The sequence below is a fragment of the Myotis lucifugus genome, unplaced genomic scaffold, assembly GCF_000147115.1.
Source record: "Myotis lucifugus unplaced genomic scaffold, Myoluc2.0 scaffold_732, whole genome shotgun sequence".
NCBI classification, from domain to species: Eukaryota; Metazoa; Chordata; class Mammalia; order Chiroptera; family Vespertilionidae; genus Myotis; species Myotis lucifugus.
In genome coordinates this window covers 206,689-221,778 of record NW_005871780.1, presented here as the reverse complement: position 1 = coordinate 221,778, position 15,090 = coordinate 206,689, and positions in this window count along the sequence as shown.

Below are 15,090 nucleotides of genomic sequence, written 5' to 3'. Positions count from 1 at the left end.
CCCCCACTGAAATATCAAGATTTCAGTGGTAACAACTTGTTTGCAAATTTGGGGATCTGGTGGGGACCACTGCATCCAAATCATAGAAACCATGACCTTTTAGGACAGGAGACAATTGCAGTTAATTAACCTGGCACACAGAACCCACTCAGAAGGGTTAGACTGGAAAGCAATCCTATCATGGCAGAGAGAGCCTGAGAAGCTCATACACTAAGGAAAGAAGTGTCATCAGATGGCCTGAGGAGCGAAAGCCGCGTCGGCTAAGGTGGTTTCCTCGCCTCTTCCCGGGATGCTTCCTGTGAATTCTAATCGGACTGCTAGATGGAATCCAAACCCAACGTTTCCATTTGGTTTCATTTGCCGTCTCGGAGTTAGACAGGGCTTCTCTAAGGTCCCTGAGAACGCCACGTGTAGCTCAAATCATAACTTCCAGGTCACAGCAGAAATAAATTGAAACTTGGTGTTCTCGCAGGCTGCCAAACATTTCTATTTCTGCTTTAATGACACTGAACAGAGCAGCGAGGTCAAATGGGAACCCACAGAGCTATAAGTCTGCTGTAGATGGAGCCCGTTAGCAAATGGATACGCAAATGGTCAATGGAGCAGTCAGAGAAATCTTGTCTCAAGAAAGCATGTTACTGAGTAAGCACCTGCTACTTGCAAGATACATCATGCTGAGACTGAGATTAGATGCCGCGCTGGCCTCATAAAGCTTTCCACCGATCTAATAGTGAAGGCACATTCTCCCACCAGAAGATTCTCAACAGTGAAGTTAGAGGATGATCAATGCAACTGAGCCCCATAAAAGGATGAAAAAGACAGTGAGATTCCCACAAGCCCAGGGAATCAAGGGACCTCTCCAAGGAGATTTTTAAGATCAATCTTGAAGGCTGAGGAGATTCAGATGCTCAGAGAAAAGACGTCATATAAGATGGGAGAAGCTCTACAAAGGCCCAGAGCAGGAAGTATTATTGGGAGGAAGGAGGAGGAGTTGGAGAAACTTATGGGTAGACCTCTATGGTGACATCTGAGAATTAATACTCAAAATTATGGGAGTTAAGGGAAATGATTTTGAGTAGTATACATGTAGGCATTAAATAACATTGAATTATAAAGCCAGAAAAAGAATTCCTTAGAACTGTTTATTCTCCTGTTGCCTCAAGAAGACAGTCTCCCTCCGTTTGATGCTAATATACCTTTCACACCACTCCAGTACTTGCAAAATCCCTCTTTCTAACAAAGAGAGAGCCAGCCTCAGGCTTAGTCTACAAACTAGAACTTAATAACATTGTTTGCTTTCCTGGTTTTTTATTCTTAGTGGTACTTTACTTTATTCCAATTAGTACTCGCTGGTCTTCCATTTGTGATAGTCATATAAAATTTCCCTGTAAGCCGGGGCCGGTTTGGCTCGGTGGATGGAGCGTCGGCCTGCGGACTGGGGGGTCCCGGGTTCGATTCCGGTCGGGGGCGTGTGCCTGGGTTGCGGGCACATCCCCGGTGGGGGATGTGCAGGAGGCGGCTGGTCGATGTTTCTCTCTCATCGATGTTTCTGACTCTCTGTCTCTCTCCCTTTCTCTCTGTGGAAAATCAATAAAATATATTTTTTAAAAAAAATTTCCCTGTAAGAAACACTTATTTAAGATTTTTTTCAAATTACTTGTTTTTTGAGATAAGTAATAGAATGAATGAACGTGATGAAAAAACTAATGTGACATAGTAACTGGCAAGATGGAAAGATGGGTTGGACTCAGTCTAAAAGTGCCTCCATCTAGAAGCTAACTGGGTTAAACTACAGCCTTGGGTTTCAATTCCATTTTTTTAATCCTCACTCAAGGATATGTTTATTGATTTGAGAGAGAGAGGAAGGAAGAGAGAGTGAGAGACAGAGAAAAACGTCAATGTGAAAGAGAAACACTGATCGGTTGCCCCCCGGACATGCGCCTACAGATCAAACCCACAACCTTTTGGTGTACAGGACGAGGCTCCAAACAACTGAGGCACCCAGCAAGGGCTGATCTCAATTCCATTTGGTAATTCTGAGTTTCTTGGTTTCCCTCCTATACGGCATTGCTGAGATTGTGTCTATAAAATCTCTTTCGGGCCTAGAATTTTTTTAAATATACCTAAACTTTTTTTCATACAAATACAAAAAAAAACATTATCTAAATGAGAGATGGAAAAAAACATAACAGTTCACTATGATGTTTCTCTCTATCCCTCAGAGATTTAATATGAGAAATAAACATAAACTGCTTCACCAGAAGCAAAAGGATGTAGCTTTCATGAGATCGCTCCGGATTTCACACCATATACTTAAGTATAATTTAGCATAATATTGATAGATGTTTATATTTGCCACCCACCTTTTTCTGAGTGATATTGCAAGGATTACTGATACAATATTTGGTAAGTCTTTTCAGCTCTTGAAGAAAATATACACCATAAAATTAAGGTAATAATAATAGGCATTGTCATAACAGCAATAACTGCTCATACATGTACATTTTCAAACACGGGCCTGTGTCGATGGAAAGAAAAATTAGGCTGAAGCTAAAAATGCAGGCTTATCAGCTGGTTAGAACACACAGACTTAGGATGGAACCATCATAATGCTATCTACACTTTATTGAGGTCTGGAGTGAGGTCTGAGATTCTGCATTTGTGGGAACTCCCAGGTTGCCGGAGCCAGATCTCATTCAAGAAGCTGGAATGCTAATGCATGCATTGGCCATTGACACCCTCCTTGGGGGGAACTGGCCCATGAGGGCTATTGCTCTCTGTGGAAACTACCGGGGTATCCAAGACAATGACCTCGGCCTCCTTTTCTTCTCTACTGCAGATCCCAATAGTGGAAGGTCTGCTCACCTTCCTGCTCTTCTACACCACCTTCCTGGGTGTTTTTTCTCCCCAACACGATGGGCTGTGGAGATGACACACTCTCTACAGGACTCACCCCTTCCCGTTGCCACACAGAAAAACACAGGGGCCTTTATAACCCAAATGTCAGCTGCCTGGATGTCTCCATAAAATTTTATGGCAAGGGAGGCAAAGATGGTGGGACAGCATCCGTTTTTAAAAAATGCTCAAGCATGAATTAGCATCGCTCCACTCTCTCAGGCCTCTCAAAAGAATTCTACTATTTCCCAAGTCTCCCCTTGCTTCTCCCCAGCCCACATCCACACCAATGTCAGATGTGTCTGCTTTTTCCTTTTCTCGCTCCCACAGATGATCGCCACTGTACAGAGGGATAAGGCAGAGCCTTGAGAGGGACAGAGGACCTTCGCTACAACCAGCACCGGAAACAGCTGAACACTTACCATCGCAATTCCTTTTACTCACAGTCCACCAGCTCCAATCTCCTGAAATGAATTTTTTCCTCCTCACAACACACTGATAATCACTCTGGAGAAAAAAAAAAAAAAAAGAAAGAAAGAAAACAAGCTTTAAAAAAGTAAAACACAGGAAGCATGGACTTTAGACCTATCATTCTGACTCTCTTTCTCAAAGGGCATCAAAGCTCAGTTAATCAAAGATTCGCCTGCTTTTGTTGTTGTTTCTCCAAAGGATGGCCTCCACAGTCCCCTGCGTGACATTGGACTGAACCCCTTATTATTATAAAGAACCCCCAACCCTATAATGAAGATGCAACTCAGAGACATGAACTATTACCTTTGTACGTGCCTTCCTCCAGTATGTGGTGGGCGTGTCCAAGCAACTCCACAGTGGAGGGTCCCACTTCCAAATATTCCCATGCTCTCACCCTAGTTGATTCCTATCGCTTAGCCTTCCTTCCCCTGCTGGATTGGAAATCCTTTGGGGCACATGCCCATGGTTCTTACTTTTGTGTCCCTGTGCCCCCAATTCTTAGTACTAGTCATAGAAAATGGCCTCATGTCCTCATGCACTGACTGATTCTTTTGTTGTTGTTGTTGTTACTCCTCACCCGAAAATATTTTTCCACTGATTTTTAGGGAGAGTAGAAGAGAGAGGCAAAGACAGAGAGAAACATCGATGTGAGAGAAGCACATCGATTGGTTGTCTCCTGCACGAGTCCTGACCAGGGCCTGGGCCGGGGAGGAGCCTGCAACCAAGGTACGTGCCCTTGACCGGAATCGAACCCAGGACCCTTTGGTCCGCAGGCCAAGGCTCTATCCATTGAGCCAAACCAGCAAGGGCTGATTCTTGAAACCACACCCACTTATGAATCAGTTTTTGCCTTCCTCATAACTGACCTTACCCACATGCACCCATACCAAAGGCACCATATGTTAGTTCTCATGTTGAACTGAATAAAGAAAAGAAATTTAGAAAGAGCTGCACGCATCACCTGGGTAATTATTCTGCATTTATAACAGAGCAAAGAGGTTTTGGCTACATGAGCTGAAAGTAAGACCCATTGTGTTTTTAAAAGATGCTTGGCAATCTGTGGGTTTTGCCTTATTTGCAGCCAATCAGGTCAACGTTGATATCCTTTAACCACTGATTTTATTTGATTATTTACAATAGCTAACATAACGGCACTGGCAATATTTCCTACAGATGCCACCTCTTCTGTTCTCCCAATTTTAAATAAACTCTCAATTCTCCTAGTCTCTGAACAGCCCTGGGTATGTGTTAGCAATTGGCTTTAATGGCACAATCTACATCTACCTCACTTGCAAGGCACAGACAGTATACACACCCTTGGGGTTCTGAGCTTGTCTCGTTAGGAAGAAATGTGGCCCTAGTTATATTTTCAGAGATCTCACATAAATAATTCTTGGCTGCAGAAGAAGCAATTGAATCATCCCTTAGGTTTTCTCCCCCCTTGGAATTTCTGGGTTGGAATTTCCGTCTTTGCCTATCTTGTTCAGGCTGTATTTCATACGCCTAGAACAGTGCTTTGCCCATAAAAAGTGTTCAATAAATATTTATGGACTAAATGAATGACCATGTGAATAAGTAATAAACTATATTAAGAGCTAGAAGATCAACATATCCTTGGATTCAAAACCAAAATTTAAAATGCTGCTGTTTTATTTTTTTTGGTGGAATTGGCCTTTAAATAAATTGTTCCTTGTTCATTGGGCACTTCAAAGGGGTCAAGAGAAAAATATGTCCTTCCCTTACCAATAAAAATAAAATGGTTCACCACCTGGGCCCTGTAAATATTTAGGTGCTTTCTTTCAAGCTTTGAGTTCGTGTTATGATGCAGTGTTTCTCCATGGAGGCACTACTGGCGTTCTGTAGGATATTGCTCCACTACTGTCCCCCACTAAGGGTCAGAGGTACTGCCGAGTCAATGTGACTTCCCACAACATCCTCGCATACTACTCAATCTTCTCCGTAAGAACCTATTCTAAATTTTTATTGGATGTGAGTTATATCCAAGACTTCCTCGTTTCCTTCAGGACAAAATTCAAACTTGAAATTAAACCTGGTCAAGTCTTTCATGACCTGTCCTGTTACCACCAGCAGTTTTTTTTCTCGTGGTAGCCCCACCTACCCTTCAGCATCACCCCACCTGCCACTGCACAGATGTGCCTTGTTCTTGCCCGTCCCTGTGTCCAGTGATGCGGTTCCCTCTGATGAGAATGTCCTTCTAATCCCTGCCTCCCACGTCCACCTGCGAGGACAGCTCAAGTGTTTCCTTGCGTTGGCTGCACGTCCTGACAATTGCTCCACCTCAGCCACTACTCAAAGATGTTACGCTTGTTTGTTTCCTTGTCAGTCTCCTCCCATTAACCGCTGGGCTCTCTGAAAATGAAGAGTTTGGCGTCTTCATTTCTGATTCCTTAGTACCCAACACTGCACGCACTAGAGTACACGACACACCACGCCATGGTATGTAGTATGCATTGTGCCACATAAAGGATGTCAATCGAGGACAATGTGCTGCAGCCTGCCGTGTGCTGCCCCGTGCTGGGTTCTGGGGATGCCATGGAGAGGGAATGAGACAGACAGGAGCCCTTCCCTCATGTCTAGAGGAAAGGACGGACATTAAGTCATTTCAACTGTGGTGTAAAGTGACAAAAGAGGAGGTTCAGAGGGAGGACGATGGGAGAGCACAGCTTGGGGCTCCGTCATGACTGGGCACCCATGGGGAAAGGACCATTCAGGATAAGTAGGTATTAGCTGGGCAAGGAAGGGTGAGAAGAATGCCCCGGGTGGAGGCAGCATATGAAGGGGTCGAAAGTGACAGGCTGTCCACTCTCCTGTATGGCTTCAGTAATGTCTTCAGAGTCAAGTTCCGAAGTCCAACTGCCCAGGTCAGCAAGCAGGCGCCACCATTTCTACTCCGCATGACCTCAGGCCTCGTTCTCACTTCTTCTGTAAAAAGGGAATCATAATCTTACTCTACGCTTTATTTGCTGTTAGGACTAAAGAAGAGCATCTAAAGAAGAGCATCGATTTAAAGTGCCTAGAGTAGAGTCTAGCACAAAGTGTTCTGTAAATATTACCTCAAACAAACATTAATTATTCAACAAATGCCAAACCTTATTACCCGCCACACACACACACACACACACACACACACACACACACACACACACACACACACACACACACCCTCCGGCTCTGATTTAGTACGTAATGAGAGTGTCTTGTCTTATTTACTGCTTTTTCAGAAGTGGCACTAGAAAAAGAGATAGGCCTTTAAGTGGGGTGTTCTGCAATCTTAAAATAAGGACAATAATGGGCCTGTGAATCCAGTCCAAGTAATCAAAGAAGTCTCAAAACTGGCCAACAGATCAGGTGGCCCCTTGGAGGCACTGAATGGTAGTTAATGTATCATAGTATTTGTTAAACACAGATTTCCCCATCCCTATCCCAACCAAGTGGTGTGAAATAGCAGCTTCATTCATGCCATGGACTCTGTGAGTCAGAGATTCAGAGAAGGAAAAGGAAGCCCAGCCTGAGAAGACTCGAGGTTCTGTCCACCGGAAGCCCCACATGGAGCCTCCCCAGCGTGGCAGGCTGGGGGCAGTGGGATTTCCTTACACGGTGCTGGCTTCTCCAGAGTGAGCATCGCAAGAGAACAGAGGGAACACTGCATCTTTCCCCACCGAGCGTAAGGATCACGTGAATTCTGTGGTTCTAAGCAGCCACAGATCGACTGAAATTGAAAGGGAAGGGGTGTGAGCCTGCCTCTCGGTGGAAGGGGTATTGTAGAGGTTGAGCGTGTTTTTCAACTGACATGTGTCTTGTTTCGATCCTTAATGTGCACCCACAAACTTTCATCTCCTCTAGACATTCTTTACATGGATGAGGTTTTGACAAATACCAGACTGAAGCGATAGGTCACTGGTTTCTTGAAACCCATCAAAAGTCCTCAGTGATGCCTGTACCTGCCTAGAGAATATTCTGCTTCATAAAGCTGGTCGCTAAAGTCTTCAATTCAGAAGGAACTTGTTCATCCTGTCCTTAAATTCTTCAAATAGGTTTAAAAAACACTAATAATGGTTTACTCGCCCTAACCAGTTTGGCTCAGTGGATAGAGCGTCAGCCTGCGGACTGAAGGGTCCCAGGTTCGATTCCAGTCAAGGGCATGTACCTTGGTTGCAGGCACATCCCCAGTAGGAGGTGTGCAAGAGGCAGCTGATCGATGTTTCTCTCTCATCAATGTTTCTAACTCTCTATCCCTCTCCCTTCCTCTCTGTAAAAAAAATCAATAAAATATAAAAAAAAAATAATGGTTTACTCATCTTTTTGGTTCACATAAAAATAAGGATTAAAATCTTCATAATACACAGATTATAATGATGCCTTTTTTCACTGGATATTTTCTGTAAAGTATTCGGTCTTAAATATAATATTGTGACACAAAGTTAGAAGAGATTAAGGATGAATGTTCATCCTAATTCATGAGTCACATATACAGTCCTTTTGGCTCTTATCTCCCTTGTTTAGGCATTAGAACATGTTTTATCAACGTTCCTGTCCACACCTATGTCACACAATCCATTCAAATGCCTAACCATACATGCACATATCGTTTTATACTACTTGGGATTACATACAAATTAGATGTGTCAGATTTTTGTGCATTCTGATGACATGACACAAAAAAAGTTGAGTCCATAATTTCACATTTTAAGCACCGTAATCACTTTGTTACAGTGAAATGCACAGATGCAGGAAAATAACAGCAGCCTGTGTGTATTTTTCCCCCACAGCCGACTTCATTTTTGTCCTTCCTTCCATGCAAAATTGACTCAATTCCTATTGACATATTTAAGAACTCTCACTAATATGAGATATCTTATCACATTAGTAATCATATTCAGAGACAAAGTCGTTTTAGACCTGGGAAACGTCAATCCAGCTCAGTGGCTATAGAACTCAACCGGTGCACGGCTGCAAACATAACCGCGTAGGCCCAATCACACAATCGTAACCTTTCCACGCTGCTCCTCTAATTTGATATTGCTACCTGGTTTAAATTACCGTGGAGCTTTAAAGAAGATTGCCTATTTGCTTTGAATACACAGTGTATTTTCTTCTAATTACATTCTGATCACATTTTACCGAGGAAAATACATCTGGTCTATCAGTGGCATAAAATGGGGATTTCCTCAGGGGTGTGTAAAGTGTATATAAATTTCAGCTCCTGCCTGAGGTTTGCAGAGATGCTAATACACAGGTCACTTATGTGCTGGTTTTTCTTTGTGATTGGGGAGCAGTGCTTGCAAGCTCCGTGCGATGTAATGGGCTCACGGGCAGTTTGGCTTACACGCATAAAGATTTAACTCTTCTGCAAGGAGTCCCTCCGCTGCGGAGCATTCGGTTCCTCCATTGCTTTCATATACCCGCCTCCCACCTACATTTATTTGGGGGAGGAAATAAAAGCAGTGCTTCCTTTAGTTTATTCAGACTAACAGGAAAAAAGTTCGGATTTATGCATACAGTTGTATGCTACATGGATGATATGAAATAAAATTTATTTACTTATGATATTAAATAAATACATGATAGCAGCTTTCATTTTTAATGTCTTGATTTCCCCCCCCCTTTGATTGCCTCAACCAATAAAAGTGTAGTCTGTAGAAAAGCACCCTTCTGGATAATCCATTGTCTCATTTTAACTCATTTTTACCAAGCAATTCCCCCTGCAGCAATCTCCACAGCCAGCCATTAGCTGTGCACATCTGCCCGCAGTAATGACCGCTCCTGTGTACATACCTGACTGCCATCCAATTTAGACCTCACCCGTAGGACACTAATGCAACGTCTCCAGAGCCAGCTAAATTTTATACTGTTGACGCATTACAGTTACTTCATTTGGTCTTTGGAAGTGAATTAAGAGTGCCTGAGCCCGGCCGGTGTGGGTCAATGGTTGAGCGTCCACCTATGAACCAGGAAGTCCCAGTTCAATCCCAGTCAGGGCACATGCCTGAGTTGTGGGCTCAATCTCCTGTGGGGGGCATGCAGGAAGTGGCCAATCAATGAGTCTCATCATGGATGTTTCTATCTCTCTCTCTCCTTCTCCCTTCCTCTCTGAAATTAATAAAGCTATTTTTTTAAGTGCCTGAGGTGGAATATAAATCAAATGCTTATGCCTGGGGCCTCATCCGACCCATATCCAGTGTCATGTATGTTCTGACACAATGTACGTCACATCAGAGCCCTCAGAACTCAATTCACTTGCGGCCAAAATGAAAGACTTTTGATCCAGCCCCTCTCTCTATACAAGCACAAAACATGAATATGGTAGCGTGATCACAAAGAAACATGCATTGCGTATCAACAAATAAACCATATATTAAAATGTGTTCTATCTGAATTTTATTTCTCTTTGCTCTGTTTTCTTCTGTGAACATTTCCAATTTAAAGAGATCATTTTGAAAACAAGAGAAATTAATCATTTCAAAGTTCTTGTAAAATGCACCCACATCCTTGTCGCCAGACCCTGACCTGTTCGTCTATCCTACTAGATTGCAAGGGCCTAGAGGGCAGGGGCCACAGGAAGACACTGTATTCTGTACTAAAGGAGAGGGGTTGTCAGAAAACATTAGTAAGGACAGTCCTCAGTGACACTACAGGATTTATTGAACACATGCTTTCCTAGAGACGAGAATGGTCAGGTGACTGCCACAATGATCCAGACAAGAAATCACAGTGTCGTGACTAAAGCTGAAGATGTTTCAAGAGCTATTTTGGAAACAGAAGTAATAGGACTTGGATGTGGACAATGAGGGACAAGGAGTGAGGCGGGTTTCCATCTTAGCTCTGAAATGCAAATATCTCGGAAGTCATCGTTCCCATCCTTAGAAGAAGAGAAAGCTGGACAGACTGAACACCCATTCCTCTTCTTGGACCCATCATAGAACTGACGCAGCAGGGCAAACATCTCCCTGAAACGTAGGCACATCCCAGGGGCTACTCCAACCGAGGTCTGTTTCCATGGAGAAGTGCATGAGCCATAAACTGGTAGGAACACGTAACTAGTCTTGTTCACATATTCCTGGACTTGCAGACAAAACCTGGCCATTCTGTGCTAGCCTACCGCAGTCCCGCACTGCTGGCTACGCTTCGCTGTCACTTGTCATTTCACTCTTTCATCAGCGTGACCTTGACTTCCAACCTCCTCTGCCCTCTTCTAGTTTGCTGCTTCTTACCTGCTCTGGGGGGGGGGGGGGGGCGCAAGGGAGACAACTGAAAATGTTAAGACTAGAATACTAAATGGAAATCAAGAAGAGAGGTGCTAAGGAGCCTGGCTTTCATGCAGGGACGTGAATCTCCTGCCTCACATCTTCACACGCCTTTTCTACTTACTCTTTCAGATCAAAGCTGTGCTCCAGACTGGCCTCTAGACACAGGACCTGCCACCATATATATCTTGAGTTTTCTTAAAGCAAAACAAGTAACAGCCTTCCCTTTGACTCCAGCCTCATAAGCAAGCTACAGCGAAAGGAACATGTCACTGCCCCCTAAGAACTGGGTAGAGGAAAGTTGTTTGAACAGAAAGTATTTTTTATCACATTTTCGCAACATGTATTCCTAAAATTAGTATAAATCGTCACAACTTGTATACGTAGGTTTTCTTCTTCTTCCCTCTGCTTTCACCCTGTACAACATGAACCCATCCACAGAAGTGATGACCCCCTTCGGGGCGACCCCAACTTGGGGGAGCAGAGAGGAGCTAAGGAAGCAAATGCCCATTTAGCTGACTCTTCAGGAGCGCCCCAGCCACCAGACGGAGGAAGGCGGGCGGCGACGACTCCCTCTGTACCAGCGATCTCCACTTCCATTAGAAGCCGCAAATGGCAAAATCAATGTCCAGAGATGGAAATGGAACATAAAGAGGCTTAAAACTGCCTCAAATCACTGCTCTGCCCTGGGAAGCCTGAGCAGGAAGTCCTTGGAGATTTTCTCCGAGAAAGGCTCTGCTATTCCGCCAAAGCACTGAGCTCCTCCTAAAGGCCTGACTCCCCAGGGAACGAGTAAGCTCTTGGCACCTCACAAATCATCCGGGGAGCAAGTAGCGTCCGTGCATCGCGCATCTGTAGGCCTCCTCCCGGCGTGACCCCCTCCGCAGGGGAAGAGAGAAAGACACAGCTGCTCCGCTTGGTGATGGAAAACGGGGTGCTCTTCCCTAGGCCTCCAACCAGCAGGATGGGGGGCCCCATGGACAGGCAGCAGGTGTGTAAAACAGAGGGACAGGAGGGCTCCCTCACTCAGGCTCACTGTGCTCTCCCAGTAAAGTGTCCTTTGTCATCAAGGGGCGGGACTCACCCTCAGAGAGACTGTCTTCTGGACCCGGTGATGTTCTCAGCAGAAATCTTTTTGGAAATATCCAACGCTCTCTTCCCCCATATTCATTTTTTTTAAATATATTTTATTGATTTTTTACAGAGAGGAAGGGAGAGGGATAGAGAGCTAGAAACATCGATGAGAGAGAAACAACGATCAGCTGCCCTCTGCACACTCCCCACTTGGGATGTGCCCGCAACCAAGGTACATGCCCTTGACCAGAATCGAACCTGGGACCCTTCAGTCCGCAGGCCAACACTCTATCCACTGAGCCAAACCGGTTAGGGCCCATATTCATTTTTTAATCATTCAATAATCCATTCATTAATGATTTCTAAATATTTAATAAACTCTTAATATATGCCAGATAGTTTTTCCAGGGGCTGAATCCCTGTATATCCTAGAGAGAGAACAGAAAAGCAAGTAAATATGTAGTAAAAAAAAAAATCAGTATGGAGGTTACCAGAGGGAAAGGGGTGGAGGAGGTAGTAAAGGGCAAATGAGGTCAAAGATATGGTGTCAGAAGAAGATTTGACTTTGGGTGGTAAACACTAAGCAATATACAGACCAAGTATCATAGAATTGTACACTTGAAACCTATATAATTTTATTCACCAATGTCACCCCAATAGATTTAATTAAAAGAAAAAAAAGTCAGGTGCCATGAAAGAAAACAAACAGGATTAGGAGAGAGAAAGCAGTGAGACAGAAAGGACCTCTCTGAGGAGAGAAAGTCTGAACAGAGACATGGAGAACAAGGAGCAGCAGCTCTGGGCAGATCTGGGAAGAGAGTGTCCACTCGGGAACAGCAAGGGAACACAGAGCTGCTTGGAGCTCCTGGAGCAGGAGCGGGGGTGCCGGGGGCCTGGGAGCAGCAGGCCGCGGAAAGAGATGATGGAAACAAAGACAACGACATGGCTATGGGCCGGATCGGGAGGGACCTCACAGGCCGTGGGTAGACCCTGGATTGTGGTTTGAATGTAACCGAAACCCATTGGAGGTGAGCACAGAGGAGGGACGAGATCACAGAGGAGGGACGAGATCACAGAGGAGGGACGAGATCACAGAGGAGGGACGAGATCACAGAGGAGGGACGAGATCACTCTGGCTGGCTGTGGAGAGCCTGTTGGCAGGAGCAAGAGCGGAAATGAGACCAGGAGGAGGCCCTTGCAGTGATCCAGGCCAGAAGCAACCGTGGCTGTGGTTAATCTGGACATGGTAGAGGAGAAGGGGTTAGATCCAGAGCGGAGACAGGCAGAAATGGCAGGATCTACTGAGGGCTGGGAGCAAGACAGGAAGCAAGGAAAACTCCAAGAAAGCCGGCCTGGACACAGGGATATGTGGTGGTCCTCCCAACAGAGGCTGGGAAGAGAGAACACAGGGATAAACAGTGGCCCCGTTGTACAGATGAGGAAGGACAATATCTGTACGCCCAGGGCACACTTCCTATCACCAAATGGCTAATGGCAGATCGACAGGCTCTATGACACTGTGCTACCTTACGGTGGTTGTGTGGATTACAGGATGCATGTAGAATACTCCGCAAGGTGCCAGGTTACACATACCACCTCTTATCTTATCATTGAATTCAAAAAGATGAGAGTATGGCCCTAGCCGGTTTGGCTCAGTGGATAGAGCGTCAGCCTGCGGACTGAAGGGCCCCAGGTTCGATTCTCATCAAGGCAACATGCCCGGGTTGCAGGCTCGAACAGGGGGTGGTGGGGGGAGTGCAAGAAGCAGCTGATCAGTGATTCTCATCATTGATGTTTCTATCTCCCTTCCTCTCTGAAATCAATAAAAATATATTTCAAAAAAAGAAAAAAAGAATTAACCTACAGGGAGGGAACCATAAAATAGAGGAGGAAATTTTGTGACAGGAGTCAAAACAGAATGATGTAGAAAGGACAGAGGAGGGGCACCTCGCTCTGTGGCCTCAGGAAAGGAGGAAGAAGATGGGTACAAGAAGACAAACAGTGAATAGAAGAGGGAGATAGCACTGCATCCCATACCCTGGGGGCAGCCACTCGCTGAGATCTGGAGCAAGTCTCTCCTCTGTACCTCAGCCCTCCCATCCATAGAAGAAGGTTCTTGGACTGAGTGATGAGCCCAGGACTCCTGTGAATACTGTCAGCAGCAGGTCATCCTAATTCTTTTCATTCTTCAGCCTCCACCATCAATCTGCTGGGAATGCTTATCAGCGCTGCCTTCGATGTGTATATCCAGGAACTGAGCTCCTCTGGCACCTTCCACCCATCGCTGTTACTATGACCTGACGGAGACACGTCACCACTTGCTTGGATCAACGCGATGGCTTCCTACCAAGTCCATTCTCAAGAGCAGTCAGAGGGAGCCTGTTCTCTTGGAGCACAGCTTTCCTCTGTTCAGAACGTTGCAATGGCTCCCCATTGCTCCTGGGCTCACGGAGTAGAGCGATCTCTTCCCCACCTTCTTCTCTTCTGTTACACACACCCCTGCACACTCCTCTCCAGCCACACTGTCCTCCTTGCTATTCTTCCAACACCCTTGGCATGGCCCGTGATCCAGCAGTTCCCTCTGCCAGAAAGGCTCCTGCCCGGGTTTCATTACATTGGTGTCCTTATCTCCCTTAAGGCTTTGCTCAAATGTTACCTTCTTTGTGAGTCCTACTCTGACCGCTCTAGGAAACCCTACAACCTACACCTACGTTCCCGAGCCCCCTGATTGTCTGATAATTTACTTATTCGATTTGTGTATTGTTTATTGTCTCTCTCCTGCCCTCTAGAATGTAAGTTCCAAAAGGGCAGGAGTCTTTGTCTGCTTTCCTAACCATTAGCCACTGTGTCTTAAAACAGTACCTGGTACATATAGGCACCTGATACATATTTGTTGAATGAGCAAATACATCATTCTAAAGACAGACACAGAAGCAAATAAATCACATGATTTACTAGTAAGACCTCTGGCCCCTCCTCTCGCACCCAGCCCACTGTGCAGTTTGATAGATGACAGCAGAGGAGAAGGGTGGGCACTCACAAAGCCGGTGTGTCAGAGAGCCTGGTGGGATGGAAAGAATACTGCATAGGATGCCAGAATCGGGATTCTAGTGTGTGGTTTCTTATGTTCTTTTAAATGTTTTTAAATTAATTTTTAGAGAGAGAGGAATGGAGAGGAAGAGAGAGAGGGAGGGAGTCAAAGAGAGAGAGAGAGAGAGAGAGAGACATCAACATGAAAGGGAAACATTGATCAGCTGCCTCCTGCATACCCCCTACACCAGGTATCAAGCTTGCAACCCGGGCATATGCCCTGACCAGGAATCGAACCAGCAACCTTTTGGTGCACTGGATGTTGCCCAACCAACTGAGCCACACTGGCCAGGGA